The 22,544-nt window shown below is 37.3% G+C and overlaps 1 protein-coding gene across 9 annotated transcripts in view; it reads left to right on the forward strand.

Annotated features, from left to right (window-relative positions):
• The window catches only part of R3hcc1l (R3H domain and coiled-coil containing 1 like), a 98,385-nt gene that overhangs the window by 41,789 nt on the left and 34,052 nt on the right, over positions 1–22,544 (forward strand). The window contains exon 1 of one of the 9 annotated variants that reach the window (XM_021640441.2): positions 9,702–9,805. The exons of the other annotated variants lie outside the window; for them this stretch is intronic. The gene's annotated coding sequence lies outside the window, so the exon portion shown is untranslated. Of the gene's footprint in view, positions 1–9,701; positions 9,806–22,544 lie in introns of those variants that run through there. 9 annotated transcript variants of the gene reach the window in all.

Here is a 22,544-nt window from a genome sequence, read left to right on the forward strand (position 1 = left end):
CAGTGAAGAATATCCTATAGTCGGATTTGAAGCTTTCTGTTGTGTAAAACTGTGTTATCAGTTTTACTGGTCATTATTTCCATGTTTGTATATGCCTCTGAATGCTTTCAAATACTTGGGGAGTTTGAGGGAAGGAGCACAGCAATTTTCTGACGGGAAATTGAAGAGAGGGAGTTCCTGTCCTGACACCTGGTGAGGCTCTTCACCATATGGCTTTGAGGGTGAGGCAAGGTGAATGAGGAAGTTTCAGACAGTAGTTAGCTGTTATTGTCGCCACTACAGGTTATTGGAAATAGACATGTCATGAAAAAGCGTGCAAGTTCTTTCATTTTTATCCTGGTGATTGTCTCATTTTACCAAGGCAGTTTTGAATTGCTTTGCATTTACAGGGTTTAATCAAATTGAGAATATTTATAGAAATAATGCATTAATGTGTCTTACTGAATATCATGTAGCCTAATGTAGTAGATAAGTGTTGGAATTTTGATATAACCAACAAGCTTGAGTCTTTTTGTTTTGTTTTGTTTTTATTATTTTATTGCAGTTGAGAGTAAATGGGACTCTGTCTGTCTTTTGACTATGTCCATTAAATCTTTGTTTATTAAAAAAAAAATTCCATAGTTAAGATTGAGCCTTTGGGCTATATTTGGCAGATCCTGGTTGTGATGGTTAAGCATCATTGCTGATTTGGGAGTCACCTAGAAGACTGTCCTTGTGTGTGTGTTTACTTTCCAGGAAGGTTTAACTGAAGAGGAAAGGCTCACTTTGAAAGTGCACCTCCTCCCTATGAAGCAGGGTCCCACACTCAATAAAAGGAAGAAAAGGAGGAAGCCAGCTGAATTTACCTCTCTGCTTCTTGACTGCAATCTCAGTGTGGCCAGCAGTCTCTTGTTCTTGTTCTCATGCCTTCCCTTATGAACTATTGCCCATTAAAGTGCAAGTCAACAAGAACCTTTTCTTAAGTTGCTTTATCAGGAACTTTTGTTACAGCAACAAGAAAAGTCACTAATACTGAGGTGTAGATTAACCTGACTGTATACTTGCCTGTTACCATAACATTCTGTTGCCCTGTCCTCCTCAGCATGGCATTCCAAGCCAGGGAAGCTCATCTTCAGGATAGGGAAAGTTGAGTGTGCCCTCAGAAGCTTGTGTGAAGGAGCATCATCTGGTGCAGCCTTTCACTTAATAATAATATCAAAATGATAGTTTTCTCACCAAGAATCTTAAAGTTCTACCTCAGAGCTTGCCTTTCTAGGCTCATCAGTCCCAAACTACTATCTTAAGCTTCTACCTCAAAACACTTGCCTTTGGTCACACCTTGCAACTATTCCATTATGGTTTTCTTCCTGGTCAGTGTGGTGATCTTATTACCGTAAATGATTAACCTCACTGTTAGATGCTGGTAGCAGATGAGATTTTTACACACGTGTGCACGAAGCACACACTATATAACATGGTCCCTGTGACATTTAATGTGACACAGTTTTAGTAGCTGATAGTTCCTTTTATTTCCTTTCCCCTGCTACATTCATTGACGTCACCTTATCACTGCTTCACTTTTGTTTCTAGGACCTGGACCTTAATGAAATAAAAGACATAATTAGACATGGCTCACAGCAGCAGATTGAAAAAAATAAGTCACCATTTTCTTAGGCAGTGACTAAATACTTTCTTAACCAAATTGGAAATTCTACAAAGACTTTCCTAAATGAAAGACCAGAATCTTCATATTGGTTTAGGATAGCTATACAAATGAGTATAAGAATTGATTATGCTAAAATATATTTAGCTAATGCATATAAAAAAAACCTTTCTATTAACTTATGGATCATATGGTTCAAAGAATTGCTATTGCTTTCTACTCATTTAGCACAAGGTTGTTTTTTTCCTTTTTCAGTGATATACTCATTTTTGGAATTCTTAAAAGAAGAAAAAAAATATTTTCTCCTTAGAAGAACAGTTGTAAGAGTTAGTGTCTAGTGTGTGAGGCACATTTTTGTGGGAATCAGATAGGAAAGTTGTCCTGACCATTTACATTAATAGAAATGAACATTAGCGTGAATAATATATTTGGATTTGATATGCATTATGTGATTATTTTTGCAGCACAATTAACTTCCTGATTAAACTTCGCTGAGTATATATATTGAGCATACACTTGCTGTAAAACTGGGTGATAAAATTATTAGTTTAGATGATAGGTGATACAAATTTTGGTCTGCTTTCCACTCAAATAGTTGTAAGTCTGAGATAAATCTCCCAACTAGAGAGGTTATATAACCTGATTTTTAAAAATCAATCAATCATCGATCTGCCTACCTACCTATTGTATGTTTGTTTGTTTGTTTGTTTTGAGGGTTTCTTTTGAGCGGTGTGAAAAGTTAGGTTGGAAACTCAGGATGCAGTAGTGACACATTCTGGCCACCAGAGGGGGGAAGTCCAGTCAGTCATCTTGTGCTTTGTTTCTGAACCACAATGTTTGTCATTCATGGAAATGAAAGGAACACATTCTGTTCATATTATTGTCCATTTAGGATGAGTTATAGGACCTCTTGCTCTATGATTCTTCAGTTTCTGCTTTCTTCCTTTTCAGTGTTCTCGAACTGGGTAAATAGAGTAGAGGTTGTCAGGGCTTCTATCTGATTAATTTTTTAAAGATAGTTAAAGACTCTCCGATGAACAGTGCCCATTTAGAGTGGAAAGCACAGCAGGAATGGGTCACCAGGTTCTTTCAAACACAGGCACACACAAACATTACTCAACCTGTGGCCCACCCTCTTTGAAAATTCAAGGATGAAAATGAAGTGTGTTGAGCAGTGCAGAAGGAATGTGATATTTGTAACTAGATTCTAGTCGTATATTGCTATTTAATATTTACAGGTCCCGGGACATTAAAACCTTTGATCTAAGCTGAGTGTGGTGGCATACTTTAATCCCATCACTCATAAGACAGGGACAGAGGTGGGTGGATCTCTTGAGTTCAAGACCAGCCTGATCTATATGGCGAGTTCCAGGCCAGCCAGGGCTACATACTAAGATCCTATCTCAAAAAACAAAACAAAATAGAACAAAATTCATGGCTCTTCAGTATCCTTTGAAAAATTAGGATGCTTATTTTTAATCTATTTTGTTTTTAGTAGTGTAAGACTGTGGAAATTGTTTAACATTAATGTGAAAGGCAGTGCTGTTCTTAAATAGAACATTTTAGCAAAGGTACTTTTTTTAAATATAGTACATTTTGATAAAAACAGCTGTTGATTAAGGCATAAGTACTAAAGACAAACAGACATTCTAGTGAGATGTCTTTTTACTCCACAAAAAAGATAACAAATTGTTGCATACATTCAACGTGGCGACAGTTCAGTCAGCAGTTGAAAGAATAAGAGCCAGATCATCCTGATTGGAGGACAGGGGGAGTTGATGGTGAGTCATTTAGAGGAGCTCATTGGGGAATGAATAAACATAGAAAAAGATTCTGTGAGTTCTAAGATAACATGTCACAAAACATTATGTTTTTTTCTAGCCATAAAAAAGTAGAGAATAATTTTGGTATGAGTCCAGTTATATGACTCTTAAGTTGCTGGAAGACCCAGGGTAATATAAAAGGAACAATGGCAGGCATGGAATCCAAGTAATCAGACAATCAGATGGGTGTTTGGAAAGCAAAAGAACAAATGGATACAGATATGTACTTGTCAAAGCAGGCAAGGATTAGGTTTTGAAAATTTGATGTGCAAATAAGAGAATAGAGTCTAGCCTGTATAAGACAGGATTTTAATCTGTCCTGATTTTAATGAGCATTCTTAGTGTTGGTCTATTTGGTAAAGCCAAGACTACATATTTGGTGTTATTGATGGTTTCACTGACAAACTCAAGGTGGTTTGATAGTTCTAACAGCTTTACACTCCGCTGGATACACATATTCACAGATCTGCTGTGAGTTCATTTCCCAGAAATGAACTGGCTAGTAAAAATTTGGCAGGCAAGCCAGCTTTTCAAGTACTGCAGGAATAGAGCCCAGCTGTTCCCTTTGGGCTTAGAGCTGTTGGAATTCATTGTGTTAGCAGCTAGAAAGAATCAAACTGTAACATTTTTAGCCTAGCTCATGACAGTAAAGCAGAGGTGTTAAGATTTCTGTTCTAGAGGTTTATACTGCAAGTAACTTAACCTGATTGTGTGTCTTAATATTACTGGGCTTCTGACCGCTGAAATATGGCTTGGATCGATGGTGGTTTGGAGAAAGGAGAAAGAGGGCTATCCATCATTCAGAGGCTCCATAGAAGCTGGCTGATAATGCTGCTTTCACCAAGCAGCCATCTGTCCATCCATCCATCAGTAGGATGAAATGAGATTTAGCGGAACAGGCAGCCGTAACTCTGAGACACTTTCTAACCAACAATTGTAGCTCTGGCCCAAGTCTGACCACAAAGCACAGCACTGGGGTTTGGCGGGATGTGGCAGTAAGGGTAGTCTCCTTCCCGTCACTGCCAACCTAGAATGTTTGAGGCCTTAGTCCAGCCTTCCCATACAGAATTTGGCTAAACTTGGGATGACGAGATTGTCATTCTCCTTGAGCTCCAGACAATTTTGCAAGTTAAGCAAATGTTTTTCATGGAGAATATTTTTGCTTAACACTAGAGGAGCTTCTGTGTTCATCATAGTAATGAGGGATGAGATTAAATTAAATTTAAATAATTTAATAATTTTATATTTTATGTAAGTTCTTTATTAAATTAAAAATTTACCCAGATTCTTAGTGAAAATTGAATTTCTATTTTTTATTTCTTTTCTATATTAGTTCTTAAATGAAAGGAAGAAAATATGGACAGGGAAATGGTTGCCATTTATGCAAGAGATTGGATGATACCTAAAATGGATAATGAGGTTTTGATAAGTGAAAGTCAACTATGTCTTCCTAGTTACTCTGTGTTTCCAGTGTACCAGGCCTCTGAGAGAGCCTCTTGATCAGTGTATGGCACTTTGTCTGCTTATTGCCTATCCTGGTATCTTTTCTAGTCATAGCCAGCTTCCTTGACCATATTATTGCAGTGGACACTTCAGACCTCAGCTCCTGTTCTTTGTTCTGAAGCCTTGATTTTCACTTCAGACTGAGGGAGGGGTTGAAGGAACCTAATGTACCGGAGATGCCTCGGAAATGAGAGCCTTGGATGAATTCCTGGGCTTATTGATCCACCAGCAGTTTATGCATCCTGACATTCATAATCTCCGTAGGCTGCTGATGTTCCTGATTAATGGGCCCAGGGGCTGTCCATCCGTCACTTCACATTAATTACTGAAGAGGTGTTTTTCCAGTGATTTACCTGACAGTGGGCTGTGATAAATACCCCTAAGCAGAGTGGGCAGTGATTAATCACAGGGCCACTCCCCTCCCCCTCTCCCTTTCCCCCTAACCACAGGCCAGCATTGGGACCTGACCAAAGAGGTGCCCCCTCCCCATAAGCTATCTATCTCCATAATTGCTTCTGGATGCATATTTATTGGGCATGAGACCTGGCAGATAGCATTTTAGAATTTGTGCCAAAGATGATGAAAAATAAATCTTATTGGTAGGAAGAACATGTTTTTACATAGAGTCAGTAAGTGTATACCAGCTGTTCATATGTTACCTTAAAAATTTGAGGGAGCATTGGGTTCCTACTGTGTATGTATGTGCAGACATACGTGTATGCATACATGCATGCACACATACATAAGGATAGTTGCCTTACAAGCTTCAGAGAGGGCAAAGTGAGCTGGCTGGTTAGATGGTTCAACAGGTAAGAGCAGTTATCACATAAGCCTGGTGACCTGAATTCAGTCCCCAGGACCCATATAAAGGTGGAGGAAGAGAAACGACTCCACGGAGTTGTCCTCTGACCTCTCTGCATGTGCTTGTGTGCCTACACAGCACACCGTGCAGTACACATATAAATATATACAAACAATAAATTTTAAAAAATCACTTCAGCTTTCACTTTCGTGATGCTTGTAATTTATTCAGAGAACAAGTATAATTTAGGAAATTATTTTAGGTACAATACAGTTTAACTGGAGTAGAACTCTGGGGTTCCATTTCTTACCTTATGGCTATAGAAAATGAAATTAGTTAAGTACCGAACTTCTTTAGTGTCTTCCATGTGCCAGCCCCTATTTTCAGCTGTGGAAGACAAGTGTAATACAGCTGCAGATTTCAGAGAGCACAGTCGAATGCTCCTCGTCTCATTTTCTAAAAATATAAAAGCAAACTTTTCCAGGAAGTTGTTAAAGTAATTTACAGTTAACTTGTATATTCGTTCTTTTTTTTCTGTGTGTTTATTCTGTGTTCATGGGTTTACAAGGAACATGGTAGGAGCAATATTGGCTTGCTTGCTTGCTTCTTTCCTTCCATCCTTAAATATTTATGCATATGTTGTGTCAGGGGGTTGTGTGCAGAGATTCCCTGCAGGACTTATAGGCAGTTGTGATCTATCCTATGTGGGTGCTGGGTCCTCTGAGAGAACAATACATGCTCTTAACTGCTGAGCCATCTCTCCAGCCCAGGATTCTTGGTTAATGCAACATTTAAATAGTACTGTCATATATATAATGACATGAATGCCATAAATGATGAGTGCATATGAATTCACAGAAGTGTGAATCACTTGCCTTTACGTAGTTAAAGGATAAAGTTGTGATACGTCTTTTGGATGAGTAGTGACTGGAGCTATTTAAGCTGATATAGTTCAAGAAGAGCGCTATGATGTCATCCTGCCTAGATTGGAGGATTCCTATCTGAGAGAGGTAGCTTCATGATTGAAATAGTAGATTGATACCAAGACATGGAGGAACTTTAGTGCCAGGTAAGCTTGATTTATATCTTGTAGTCTATCATGAATTACTAAGGGGAAAGGGGAGAGAAAAGGAGGGGAGAGGAAGTTGGATGTTGAACCTAGGGCCGTACACACACTGGACAAGCATTCTTCTACTGAGCTATTTCTCCAGTCCTACTAGAGGGTTTTCTTTTTTCTTCATGTGACCACTGAGCTAAATCTCCAACCCCTAGAGGGTTTTCTTAATGTCTAGTATACATTCAGCTTTAGGTCTACACTTTTAACTTGTATTTCATAGAGGGTGTTTCTCCATGTGCTAGCTCTTCTCCTAAGTTGTTGGTTACTTGAAGCTTTGTAGCCATGTGGGAGGTTTTCTGTGATGTGGTTCATAAGTGTTTCAGTTCTCCCCTTTTCAGTGATTCTTCCCCTGGTCGTCAGAGGTAGAGGTTTTCTTTTACCTGTCTGCAGAGGATCTGTGCTTGTGCCTGGTGGGCAGTAGTTCTTCACAGCTTTTTCTCTAGACACTTAGTCTTTTCTTAAAGGGGGCATGTCTTTTCTGGAAGGGGAACCTTGGTACTTATCCAAGTACTGTTTTCTCCTTCCAAATTTGTGTTTCACTTTGCCTGTAGTTCTTATCTTTATATCTCCATTGAGGTCTATGGTAAGATACCATATGTAAGAATTTCCTTTGTTTCTGTGGCTACTAAAGTTCTATGTGATCTTATGGTAACCCGTATTTGATCTGTAGTTGAGTTGCAGCTGGCTTCTCTAGTGTCCAGTGTGTATCTCATATCCACCATTCCTTTGAAGAGCCTTTCTTCATATTTGAGGCATTTGTCTATAGACTTTGGATTAATTTCTTTGTGATGTATAGAATAGTTTTCTTGAAACCGGTAAAGGTCAGACTTTAGAATTTTGGGAAAAAATTGGTTGATACATTATCTACTTTTCATTTTTTGTTTGTTTACAAATGAGAAGAATATTATTTTTAGTTTCCTCTACCAAAAGTAGCCCTAATGAGTCAGATAGCAGTGGCTGAGGCAGCAAGGTATATGCAGGGGTTGTAAAGCTGGACAGTCTCAAAATGATGAAGTTTAAAACAAATATGCCACACTCTCCATTATTAACAAGTTAGTGTTCTATGAATCAGAGTTGCAAAGCAGACAAGCAATTACAAACCTGCATATTAGAGCAAAGAGGGTGTCAGTTCTGAAACTTAAGCTTGTTAGAGATGTGACCTCTTCTTTTGTAAAGCAACCATAAAATTACATGTTTTTGAAGGATTTGTTTCTGTGGTTCAATAAGATGGTATATATGAGCATGTAGTCCCAAGTCCTTCATTCAGTGACTTCTTTGGTGCATTACAGTTTGCTGGAGACAACAGTCTTTGGATTCTTTATGTTTATTTACTTATTGGGTGTGCAGGTGTGCATTTGTCATTTTTTCTTTCTACCTGTGTTTACTGGGATTGTCAGATCTGTGGCAAGTGTCTTTATCCACCGAGCCATCTTGCTCATCAAAACACTCATAAACGTAGTGCCATTTTATTTAATTGCAATATATGGTATGTTAATCTACATAACTCTTCTATGCAAAAGTGGGTGGTGTATTAAAAAATACAGAGTACCACTTCATTGATAACGGCATGAAATTATGGTTTTCAAGAATGAACCCTGGTAGGTAAGGGTCTAAATGTACATCTGGTTTAATTTTGTTGTCACTATTACTCTACCATTGTTTACCATTACATGATTTTAGTTTCTGTAAATAATTAACATGTCACATGTACATGCGGTACTAGGAAAGTAATGAGTTGAGTCAAATAAATAACGTAATGACAAAGAATTTGTCATTAAAGAATGTTTCTTTTACTGAACACACACACATTCTCAATGAAACATTGAGTTGCTACTGCTTTTTTTAGGGATGTTTGCTTTTGTACTCTTACTTTTGTATTTTTATTGACCTGATTCTTAATAATATCCATATGCTAGGAATGCTGCTTAAGTATGGGCAATATAAAAGAATAGGGCTTCGTTTTTCTTTTAAGTGGCTCACAGGCTAGTTGGGAGTCAGAGAGGTGAATGCTTTGGTGTGGCAGCAGGGAGTAGAGAACACCTGACTGTGCTTAGTCACCCAAGCACTGTCTGTTAACATTGACAACATGCTAGTATTCCTCGGGCTTTGAAGGATCATGGAAGATTTATCTCACAAATAAACAGCCCTAAACCATCTTTGGCAAGTAGGTTTTTTAATGCCAGTAGAGAATGTTGGTTCTCAAATAGTTATAGGATTTATTTGGTAAACCTACGTAAGGTTAGAACCTTAAAACTTGATCAGCTTTATTGATCATTGCTTCTCAGTTCATGGCTCAGTTAGGTTGTTTAAATATATGAAAGGGAGTGAGTTAGGACCTCTGTTCTACATATTAGTTAACTGAAACAGTTATTCTTAGTTCAGACTATTGTCATATTAAAGTAGAGCTGTTGTGATGACACCCACCTGTAATCCCCATAGTCAGGAGAATAAGGGAAGAATGAGGCTCGCTTGGGCTATATACAAAACAGACCCTGTATCAAAAATAACCAAACAACAAGAAGTCATAAAAAAAGACTTTAAAGTGGAGGCTTGGCATAGTGGCCATATCTGTAATCCCATTATTTGAGAAGTGGAGGCAGGAGGATTGCAAGTTTAAGGTCAGGTTGGGCTGTATAGTGGGCTCCAGGCCAGTTTAGGACACATGGCAAGAACTTGTCTCAAAAACAGAAAAGAAAGTTTTAAAAAGTGAACAGTACTACAAACTTTACAAGGCATATCAGCTCTTTGCTGTATTCTGTTTCTTTGGCTTTAGGTATGTAAATATATCTTGATGCCTCACTTTTATGATTTTAGGTTGGACTAGCAGTAATGGAATAATAAAAACGGAATAATAATGGTAGAGTTTTGAAGAGGATTAAGTGAGATTATGCTATAGTGAGAACAACCAAGGTCATCAGGTGAGTAAGAAGATTGGATAAGTCTGTAGAATAAAGTTCATGTGAAGAGCATATGTCTTGCTGTAATGGGAGACACACCAGATCCTTATTTAGAATTTTTTTTTAAATTCGTTATATAGTTTGAAGGCAGTTGGACTTTCATTGCCCAATAAATTGAGAATGTGAAAATGTTTAAGAATACCAAGAAATGATAGGTGTCAAAAAATGACACAAAAATTGTGTATCTGGAGATGGAAATCCTGTATGTGGGTTATTCACAGTTAATAAGTTGTCTTACACATGGCCCAGTTAGGCATTGTGAATGCAGTTTAATGTCTCATTCTGCTTCTTAATGCTTCTTTAATGTCTCATTCTAAACCTAATCATACCTTTGAGGAAGGATTTTAAATGATTGTCTACCTGACTTATTTTTCCTCAGTCCAGCTAAAGTCCAGCATGTTAAAGTGAAACATTGAAGTAATTTCTTCGCATACACTTAATATAGATTACTGTCTTAGTGTGTTAATTCAAATTGTGATACATATTTTATAAAGTCTGGTTTGGGTAGAAGTGAAGAAGGAACCTTCAAATGGATGTAGGAATTATTTTGTGTTTTCACATGTGACAGTGCAAGTGCATTATGGAGGACCCCTTAAGACAACTGTAGCAGAATCAGTTGTGCTGTGTTAATGGAGTTCATAGATTTAAAACATGGCTTGCTTTTCAGCTCTCAGGTATAGTTTTTATGAAAGTATATTGCAGAAGTTCCTTCTTGTGTTTGGGTTAAGTGTATCAGAAAGTGAAGCTCTTGTGCTTCAGTTTTCTTATTTGCATATGGCGTTTGTGCCTGGGAGGGGGATTTTCATTGGAAACATTGAGAGGATTTCTGACTTTTTTTTTTTTTTTTTTTTTTTCTAGAGAGTAAGATATCTGATCAGGTGAAGTAATTTTATTTTACATATACACTATTGTGATTTTTTTACTAATATATTATTTTTGCTTCTATTTTGTTCTGCAGCTAGACTTCGAAACCATTTGAAATAGAGATATTTTCTGTACCTGTAGTGTAAGTTTTTGATATGAATATTCTGTTTGAAAACTATTTTAAACTGCCAGTGAGTTGAAATCAACTTGAATGAATAAATTCAGCTTAAATTGTAAGAATTTAAAATTTTTGTTTTGTTTTTTTTGAAACAGGGTTTCTCGGTGTAGCCCTAGCTGTCCTGGAACTCATTCTATAGGCCAGGCTGGCCTCCAACTCAGAGATCTGCCTGCCTTGCCTCTGCCATTGCCTCTGCTTCCTGAGTGCTGGGATTAAAGGCATATACCGCCATGCCCTACTATGGCTAAGAATTTTTAAATTTAAAAATCTAAACAAGCCAGACAGTGGTGGTACATGGTGCTTTTAATCCCAGCACACTGAAGGCAGAGGCATGAGGATCTCTGTGAATTTGAGGCCAGCCTGGTCTACAGAGAAACCCTGTCTTCAAAAACAAAGCTAAATAAATAAATAGCAGTGTCTTATTAAAGGTATTTTATAAATTCCATCAAACTTCGAAACTTGTGCATAGTGTGGAAATTATTGAGTGAAGCAGCTGCAAGATAGAATATATTTGCATACTGTATGCCAGAGGTGTTACTATCTAGAATATAAGAAATCCAGTAACTCAAGCACAGATAGTCTGATTAAGATATGAGCAACAGGCATGAATGTACGGCTCTCCAAAGAAGATGCTTAAGTGGCCATAGAATATGTGCAAAAAATGTTCAACAGGAAATGCAAATCAATGCTTCAGTGATATATTATTTCACTCCTATTAGGTAGGATAGTAGCTACTGTAAAAACAACCAAATCCAGAACAGATGTGGGAAAATTGGAACCTTTGCACTTTGTTGTGAGATTTGTAAAATGGTACAATTGCAATGGAAAATAACATGGAAGTCCTCCAAAATACTAAAGAATAGAATTACTATATAAGCTAATGACTCCATTTTTGGGTACCATTAGAAAAGATTGACAACAGTATCTAGAAGAGGTATCTGCTTTCTTATGTCCATTGCACCATAATTCACAGTAATGAAGGTGTGAATGCAACCTGAGTGTTCATCAGAAGTTGAGTGAACAAAGAAAATGTGATGTGTACATAGTGGAATATAATTCAACCTTGAAGAGGAAGTTCCTGCTAATGGCACACACTACATGATATTACTTACACGAGGTATCTAAATCAAATACATAGAAGCAAGTGTAGAATCGTTGACAAGGGCTGCAGAAAGGGGTAAACAAGGGCTAATTGTTCAGTGAGTGTAAAATTGCAATGAACAAAGTATACAAGGTAAGTTAGCAGTATCCAGTATATTCAGTATTCTATAATATTCAATAATGTGGGTTAACACTATTTTCCAGTATTCTTATCAGGTGTATATTAGCAGTATCATGCAATATTAACAATGCATGTAAGTTAGCATACTCTACAGGCAAATGTTATGTACATTTTATTACAATTTAAGAATATATGTAAAAGATTGGGACTGGTAAGATGGCTTAGCTGATAAGGGCACCTTTCACTAAGTCTGATGACCTGCTCAGTCCCTGGGACCCACATATTTGAAGGAGAGAACCAACTACTGCAAATTGCCCCCTCTCTTCTATACTTGCACCTTGGCATCTGCGCACCATACCCACCCACACCATAATTAAAAAATAAAATGTATGAAGGATCTAGATAAAGCCTTGGAAGATACGACTAATATTTTTCTAAAATAGTATAGATCTCATATTTTTTCTTTTTTAAATTCTTGTGAATATTTTTAATTAATTTTTAAAGTTAGCATACAAATTAATAGGTTTCACTATGGCATTTTTATACACGTGTTGTTACAGGTTTTTTAATTTATCCCCCTTCCCTCTGTGGGCTAGTTTCCTTCCATCTCTATAATAGTCCTCTCCTGTCTTTCATGTATTTCATTACCCACCCATCCTCTGCTCCTCTAATAGCTCTTCATTCTCTTTCATGATACCCTTTCTAATTTTATGACCTACCCCCTACACACATATACACATCTTCTGCATAAGAGATGCCATGTAGTATTATTTTGTCTTCCTGTATCTAGTTTATTCACTTAATAATTTCTAGTTTCATCTTTTTTTCTGCAAATGTTGTATCTTTTTTTTAAACTGCTTAATACAATTCCTTATTGTATAGGTACTGCATTTTCTTATTTTGTCATCTTTTGCTCGACAAGCTGGTTCCATTTCCTAGCTGCTGTGAATAGTGTAACAATAAACACAGATGTCAGGTCTCTGTGGTCTGGTGACTTAGCTTCCTTTTGGCATATAGTGGTTCCCTCAGGTCATATGCTAGTTCTCTTGTTAGTTTTATAAAACCTCTAATCTCAGTTTTCCCCACTTAGTCTACTGTTGGTTGTAGGTTTATTGTGTATAGCCTTTGTTTTGCTGTTTGAAATTTTTTCTTAAAACTAATTTACCCCCCTTTACAGAACTTGGAATGGAGTCATCTCTTGCTGTTTTCTCTCTCTCTCAGTTTTGTGTGTGTGTTGTTAAAACTTCATTTCCTCTACGTGAAGCCTCATTCTTCAGATAATAGCCTTTAGTGACCAAGTATAAGATGTTTGAAGTCTGATTTGATGATCAGATTGTGAGCACTGTATAAAACCTTGATGTTGACTATTAATGGCCATTTAGTACTCCAAAGATACAAAATGACTAATCTAGAATTTATAAATGTGGTTTTTAGATGGATTAGACTCAAATGACAGGACTGTGTTTTTTATAGGCTTTAATCTTGAAACTTGGTTAAGCCAAGAATAGTTTTTATAAGATTTTGAATATGTAAACTTTGTTAGGCACAAATACTGAGATTTTAATTGTTACTTGGTGGATAATTGAGCAGTATAGAATATCGTATTTTTTTTTAAATAACATTTCTCTTATTTTTAACAAGGATAAGTAGAACACAATTGGGTGCTTCTAGTACAGTGGTTCTCAACCTTTCTAATACTGCAACCCTTTAAATACAGTTCTTGGTGTCGTGACCCCCACCCATAAAATTATATTATGTAAATATCTGATATGCAGGGTATCTGATATGTGGACACACACACACCCAAGAGGTTACACTCCACAGTCTGAGAACCTCTGTTCTGGTACATCTAAGAACTACCAAAATTATAGCAAATGAAACCTAAAGTTAGTAGCTAGAGTAGCAGATAGGAAGTTTTGGGGGGTAGGTAGCAATGGGGCTAAATTATGTAAGACTTTATATGCTCTGCAACATATTTTAAATTTCTATGTAATGAAGAGTCATTGAACAGACTTAGGAACAAACCTGTGGAAATGCCAAGGGCAGCGACTTCTAGAGCTGTAGCTTGAACAGCTGAATAATACCCTGAGACCATGAAACTGAGGGAGGAAGAACAGTGATGACTTGGGGAGAAGAGTGAAAACTTTGCAGTGCATAATCATCTTGAGCCAGAAACCCTTTGATTTGTTGCTGTATTTTTTTTATCTGACCTCTTATTTTATAAGTATACCGACTAAGATACTTTTAGTCAGTTCTTTACAAATGAAATATAAATTGCTGAAGTGAAGGGTCTTAGCACCTCTGATTTTGCCAGTTTCTAAGTTGACTAAAAACAATAAAGAATATTCTTGAAATTATTGTAAAGCCAAGGGCTTTGCTCTCTGTGCAAAGGGACAGTTCTAAATCTAGGGCCTTCCATGGTTTCAAACATAAGTTTTTAAAAAGCCTCTGTTTTTAGGGGGGAATGTTAAGGTGGTAAGCAGTGCTCCTAGATGTATTGAAGATCAATTTTATTTCAAGGGCTTGTTGTAGAACTCATCTTATTTGGGGATTTGTGAAACATGAGTAGATTTTTGCATTTTTAATACTTTAGAGGTAATTTTGAATTTACAGATTCACTTAGTGTATTACCATGTTGCTGCTGAAGTAGACAATAAAGAGGAAAAGCGGGCTACCTTTTCTTATGACTTTAGCATCTTAGAACAATCTTGTTCTGTTAGAAGCATAACATGGGGCAAGAATGTGAACCATGCAAAATGATTTTAAGTTCATCAGCCACTTTTGAAAGTATAAAATAAATATGAAATTAATGTTTTATATAAACTAGTATATTTAAAGCAGCATCTATATATAATCAATATAAGAACAATAATGAGACATTTTAAGTTTTTGTGTGTGCATGCACACATGCATGTCCCAAGTATTTGAAACCCCAAAATGTAACATTTTAATTCAGACCGAGCACACTTCATGTGCTCAAATGCTGCGAGTACTTGTGTCGGTCAGTGCAATCCTAGAATATTCTTAAAACAAAGAGGTTGCTCAGCATTCTGCAACACTTGCTAGCTTCCCAACATCAAGTAATTTATGTGTTGTTTGTTTTATTGTACTGTCAAGTATATTAAAGCATTTCCCCTTTTCTCCATTCATCATTTTCTTCTGTTAGTTTTGTCCAGTAAAGATGTGTTTATGAGTGTTCATTGCCTATGGTTTCTCTTATGCCGGATTATTGTACGATCCTATTTTACTAAAATGGTCTTTGAGTTTCAGTGATTTTGTTTTTAATCACAAAATACTGCATGCTTGTAACAAATTTAAATAATGTGAAGCATGTGGTATAAAATAGCAGTCCTAGGACGTCCTTTTTCTTCTTTCATTTCCTGCTCTTCATATGTAACAGTGTTGATAATTCTCCTTAGAAATATATATTTATGAAAAATCATTGCTAACTGAAAGAGGAGTACCTGGAAAATATTTTTAAAAGATGGTCTGTTAAAAGTGGACACTGAAGTTTCATTATATTGTTTTTGTTATTATTTTTTTTTAAAAAAAAAAACAGAGTCTCATGTATCCCAGGATGGCTGGACTTACAGTGTAACCAAGGGTGACCTTCTGCTGTCGCTCTGCTGTACCTCTCAAATGCTGGGATTACATGCTGACCTACTGCACTTGTTTTATGGAAATGTTGGGAATTGAACCCAGGACCTCATTTATGGTAGACAAATAGTCTACCAACTGGGCTAGTTTCCAGCCTCTCATACTATTAATTAAAAAACAACAACAGAAAGATTTGTCAAGAACAGTCTTCAGAAATGGAAACTTCTCTCTTTCTCTTTCTTTTCTTCTCTCTCTCGTTTTTCTTTCTCTCTCGTCTTTCTTTCTCTCTCTCTTTCTCTCTCTTTCTCTCTTAATTTCTCTCTTTCTCTCTCAATTTCTTTCTCTCTTTCTTTCTCTCCCTTCCTTCCTTTCTTTTCTCAAGACAGGGTTTCTTTGTGTAGCCTTGGCATTCCTGGACTTAGTTTGTAGACCAGGTTGGCCTCGAACTCACAGAGATCCTATCTGCCCCTGCCTCCCCAAGTGCTGGGATTACAGACTTGCGCATTATCCTCTGCAAAAACATTTCTTTTATACCTCATACTTAGTAAACTTTAGGTTATGCTTAGAGCTGTGCTGGTTCTCATAATTAAAGAACGGGGTGTTCAGGTGTGTCTTACTGGTAGAGCACAAGTGCGTGTTACATACGCAGGGCCCTGGACTTTACCTCTAATACCAAGCAAACAAAGTAAAAATTAAAAATGTGAATTCTTTTTGTTATAGTCAAGTATTTTGTAATAGTCTGAAAGCACTCTGTGGTCATCTGTTGTCCTAGCATTTCTCAGATAGAATAGATTAGTACAAAACTCTTGAAACTTTTTCTACATTGTAATCTCTTTGCCTGAGGAATTGTTATATTGCTCTGGTCATATACATGTATTAGTTACTTTTTGTTGCTGTGATCAAAAACCAGACCAAAATTCATGTGTGGAAGAAAGTGTTCCCTAGAAGAGAGTGCGTAGTGGTGGAGACGGCATGGCACAGGTGGCTGGCACGGGAAGCTGAGAGAGCATATCTTCACTGGAATCAGGGAGGGACTGTAACTGTCAAAGCCTGCCCCAGTGCTGTTCTTCCTATAGCTGCACCTCCTAAAGGCTCCATAGCCTCCTCAAACAATACCACTCACTAGGGACCAAGTGTTCAAATATGGGAGCTTATTTGGGACATTTCTTATTCAAACCACTACCATAGGTATATAAAATATGTATACAGATCAAACTTTTAATGGTAGTGAATTATAAAGAAATTTATATTAGGATAATATTTTAGTATACATGTCATTTTGCCATTCATTAAAGGCAAAAGTACATTTTCATACAAATATTATAAATATGCTGTTAATTTTCACATAAAGAATTAAAGTTTTCTGAATCAGAGGGATAGCTCAGCTCAGCAAGTAAAGGTGACTGTAGCCAAGCTTGAAGACTTGAGTTCAATTCCTGAGGCCCTCAGTGTAGGAGAACCAATTCATACAAGTTGTTCTTTGACCTTCATACGGGCACTGGAGCAAGCAAGTGCTCCCCCCCACACCATTAAATAATAAATATGCAAATAAATAAAATCTTAAAGATCTTTTCATTAAATCATGGCTGACTATTTGATATTCCAGGAGATAGCTTGTCTGCAGTGCTTCTCAGGATTTATTAATATTTTATTATCATTGTCAGTTGTCTTAGTCAGCATTCCATTGCTGTGAAGAGACACCATGACCAAGGCATCTCTTATAAAAGAAAGTGTTTAATTGGGGCTTGCTTACAGTTTCAGAGGTTTTTAAGTGTGCTATTATGGCAAGGGAGCATGGAGTCATGCAGGCAGACATGGTGTTGAAGTAGTAGCTCAGAGTTCTACTTCTGGATTCACTGACTTGGGCTTTTGAAACCACAAAACCTGCCGACAGTTCCTCCAACAAAGCCGTCCCTCCTAATCCTCCATGGTGACCATTCAAACCACATTGGTGCTGAGATTGTCGCTTCACGTAAACACAATACTAAATAACAGAAGTGTGTTTTAGGTTGTTTTCAAAAAATGTTGGAAACTCTGTTCTGATTTCCAAGTCAAAATTTATTCAGTGATTTTTTTTTTATGATATCAAGTTAATGCAAACAACAATTTTTACAGTAAAACATAGTAACAGTACAAAGATGTTACAGCAATTTGATGTGTATTGAGGAATGAGAATAGGAAAGTTAAATCTCTGTTTTCAGTGTTTATGCCATTGTCTCTGTGAGAGCAGAAAACATTGTAGTACGGTTGGAATATTGTAGTTCGTAACCTGCAGTAGTATTGTGTGGCATAATGGTTTGTGCAGTGCAGAGCATATGCAATATAGTGCGGTAAGGGGCTATCTGTGGTGGCCCAAGACAAGGTGTGTCCTTGAAAAACTATGCCATGCAACAGAACTCTATAAAAGAGGTTTATTGGAGGGGGAGGAGAGTAGTGAGGACCCTAGGAAGGAGTAGAGGCACCTAAAGAGCCGGAGTGGCGGACTGGCCCTGCACACCCCGGCGCCCCTGACAGCCCAGTTCATGACATAAGCAGGTGCTAGATCCCTGAGGGCAGGCCGGTGGAAGTGCTTGTGCGCTAACACAGTGTGTATATGTGAGTTCACACAAAGGCTGCAGAGAAATTAGAAAATGCATTAAGGTAATCTGTGCCCAATATACCTTATTCATTTCTTATTTTGAACGTTTTGATCATTGTATAATCAGTGATAGAGCCTTACCAATCATGTGTGTAGCCCTAGACTCCATTCTAAGACCACAAAAATATGTTTTTACCAGTCAAGAAGAGAGACTCATAGGACTTTGCCAGTAGAAAAAAAAATATTTTAAATATGTCTACTCAAAGTTATTTTCTAACAGCTACAGATGAGGTCTATAAAATTTTCAAAGAACACTTAAACCCAGCAGTAAATACGGAATTTAACTTACTGTGTTATATAGTAACCTTCATAGCCCATAGACCAATCTCACTTGAATATATAGAAAAGGCAAGCCAAGTGAATAGCCAAGAAGCTATTTTATTTTATCTTATTTTCCCACTGTTTTGAAGTACCACATCTGTTATAAAATGAATCTCATGATGTGGGACTGCTGAGAATTGTGCTTGTGTGTTTAGTCTTTTGTTGACTTTCTGTCTACCTACTGAATCTTGTATTCAAGGCAGTTGCATTGGCATTTTACTATTTGAGAATTGTGAGAATTGTAGTCTGTCTTGTAACCTTTAAACATACCGTATTGAGCTTTTTTTTTTTTTTCAGGATGCCAGAGTCAGAACTCGCTATTTGTATCCTACTTGAGACATTTCTTTATTCTAAAGCGTTTCCTAATTTTAAACAAACTCAGTGAAACTTAGTCTTCAGTAAATAGACTTGAAATAAATTTATTGCCAAAATATTTTTAATTAAGAATGTTTCTTCTCTTACCCTCATATTTTTGTTTATTAACATGTGAATTGATTGTGCCTTGCTTCATTTTCAAAGGAATTTGACAAGGCTTAAAAAAAGAAACAAAAAGACACCTGGTTTGTATTAATTGTTGCATCCCAGTTCTGGTGTCTTCCAAAGGAACAGAAAACCGTCACATGTTGTGTCTAGTGAAGGAACTGTATACCTTTGGGGGACATGCCCCTTTTTTCTTATAAATAGAACATTAGAGAAGATAATCTTTGATTTGACTTTGCAAAAATGTTTTTTGGGGGTAGAAATTTCCTGTATTGACCAACCACAGCAGCTGTGATTTTAATATTCATATTTTAACCTGGGAAATCTTAGCGTGTATTATTAGTTAAGATGCATAGTTTGTTTTTGTTTTCAGGAAAATGCTATGGCGTGAGTGTAGAGTGATTTGTACTTGTTGGAAAAAAAAAAACCATCATTTTGCAGCCATAATAAAAAACTAGATCAGATTAAAACCATCAGATTTAGCTAAATTCTCTCAGAAGGTTCAGGAATAAAAATCAGCCTTGGGGAGGGAAAGAAATAGGAAAGAAGAAAGGATATGTGTGATTGCAAATGATAAGACACATGTGATGAAATGTTAACAGTAGGTGAATTAGGTAAAGGGTATATGAACATTTTTGTAGTGTGTTTAACTTTTATAACTTTGAGGTTTTCGGTTAACATTTTTCTAATAAAAAAGTTGATACAGGCAGTCATGGTGGCACATATTTGTAATTCCAGTACTCAAAGGTTGAGACAGAATTTCGAGTTTGAAACCAGTCTAAGCTATATAGTGAGTTCAGGGCCAACTGTTGACATACTTTTAAACAAAACAAAACAAACTTTTATTTACATTTCTTTTATCTTTTTCTCCCTATTCTACCCCAATCCTTCTCAACATCCCAAAACCAGGTAGGAGAGAGAAAGGATTAGTGGGAGAAGGGTACAGTTCTCTTAGGTGCTTACTGCTGGTTAGGGTCGTCAGGTTCCTTGGAGCCAGCCGAACCCTCGTTTCAGGAGATCTCCAACTTCTTGTTTAACAACAGCAACCAGGAGCATCAAGGGGGAAGCAGGAGCGGCCTTGTTCTTTCTCGGAGTTCCCGTACTCTCTGGGCTCTGGCATTTATCCTCTCAGGAGTCCTCAGATTTAAACTATCTGCAGCTGGCAAAGTGCGCCTCTCAGAGCCCTCATGAAGCAAATAGTCTGCTGCTGTGGACCATCTAAATTAGTCCCACATTCCACACCTGGAACCAAAACAAAAACATATTTTATTTACAACAGCCAATCTGAGATACTCACGCCAAAAAAAGAAAAAGAAAAAATTGAGATAGCATATATAGTTTAGTTATGCATTTTTATGAAACAACGAAGTAATAGAACTTTAGAGAATTTGTTCCACAAGCATAGTTAGCATGACCATAGGTAATTCCTTTCAAATATTAGATATTCTGAGCAACTTTAGAATCCTGTGTCTAGTCAGTTCATGGTTTGTCTAGTGAGTGTTTAAAGGGCTCATACTCTGTTTTTATTTGAAGAGTTGCGTATGTGTAGATAACAGATACAGGACAAGCAGTGTGAACCTGTTGTGAAAATGTTAAAGGTTGGTTTGTTTGTGTTATTTATGCTCTTAAAAAGATAGATCAGAGAGGTACTTAAAGTTACTAACATTTTTTTTCTCAAGAGAACTTTAAAAAAATAGAAGCAGTTAGAAAGGTGCTAAAATAAGTACAGTCCCAATGCACAAAAGTTACGCAGAAAATAATTTAGTAATATATTTAGATATATTTTAGTAATTGGCTGTTCTTATGATAAAGGACTCTGGCTTCTTATCCCCTTTAGAAAATGTAATTTTGAACAGAATTGCATATTGATAATCTTTCTGGAATAAATAAGCTGCAAAATGCAGACCAACTAATTCTTTTTTTTTCAATTAAGTTAGTAAGATCCCTTTCAACATTGAAAAAAAAAAGTTAAACTGTCTGGGGACGAGCTGAGTGGAAGAAATCGGATGCTCTGAGTAAACACCTGGATGGGAAGTGTTGTGTGTGAGAGTGTGGGCTTGTATGTGGTGGCCAGAGGTTTACCTCAGGGGTTTTGGCACTCCACCTTATATTTTAGACAAGGTCTCACTTTACTTTGTTTACCTAGGCTGTGGGAGGTTGCAGCACAAGCCCACAGGCACAGCACTTTTTTCTTAATGAGTACTTGAGTTTAAACTCAGATCCTCATGTGTATATGGAAAGTAGTACTGCCTGAGTCATCTCCTTAGGCCCCTGGGTGGGAAAATTTTTTTTAATTTTATTTTATTTTATTAATTACACTTTATTCACTTTGTATCCCCCCCATAAGCTCCTCCCTCCTCCCCTCCCAATCCCACCTTCCCTCCCTCTTCTTCACGCATGCCCCTCCCCAAGTCCACTGATAGGGGAGGTCCTCCTCTCCTTCCTTCTGATCTTAGTCTATCATATCACATCAGGAGTGGCTGCATTGTCATCTTGGCCTGGTAAGGCTGCTCCCCCCTCAGGGGGAGGTGTTCAAAGAGCAAGCCAATCAGATTATGTCAGAGGCAGTTCCTCTTCCCATTACTATGGAACCTACTTGGACACTAAACTGCCATGGGCTACATCTGTTCAGGGGTTCTAGATTATCTCCATGCTTTGTACTTGGTTGGAGTATGGGTCTTTGAGAAGACCCCTGTGTTCAAATTTTCTGGTTCTGTTGCTCTCCTTGTGGGATTCCTGTCCTCTCCAGATCTTACTATTTCTCACTTCTTACATAAGATTCCATGCACTCTGCCCAACAGTTGGCCATAAGTCTTGGCGTCTGCTTTGATAGTCTGCAGGGCAGAGCCTTTCAGAGGCCCTCTGTGGCAGGTTCCTAGGTTGTTTCCTGTTTTTAGATGTATAGATTTTAGTAGGTTTATCCTATGTTATATGTGTAATGAGTGAGTATATACTGTGTGTGTCTTTCTGCTTCTGGGACAGCTCACTCAGGATGATCCTTTCCAGGTCCCACCATTTACCTGCAAATTTCATGATTTCCTTATTTTTCATTGCAGAGAAGCAAGCAGGAGTAGCCATTCTAATATCTGATAAAATAGACTTTCAACCAAAATTAATAAAAAGAGATGGGGAAGGACACTTCATACTCATCAAGCGAAAATTCCACCAGGAAGACATCACAATCCTGAACATCTATGCCCCAAATACAAGGGCACCCACATTTGTAAAAAAAACATTGATAAAACTTAAACCACACATAGATCCCCATGCATTAATAGTGGGAGACTTCAACACCCCACTCTCAACAAAGGACAGGTCAACAAAACAGAAACTAAACAAAGAAACAATGTCTCTAACAGAGGTCATGAATCAAATGGACCTAACAGACATTTACAGAACC

This window comes from Meriones unguiculatus, chromosome 1 (genome assembly GCF_030254825.1).
Source record: "Meriones unguiculatus strain TT.TT164.6M chromosome 1, Bangor_MerUng_6.1, whole genome shotgun sequence".
NCBI lineage: Eukaryota > Metazoa > Chordata > Mammalia > Rodentia > Muridae > Meriones > Meriones unguiculatus.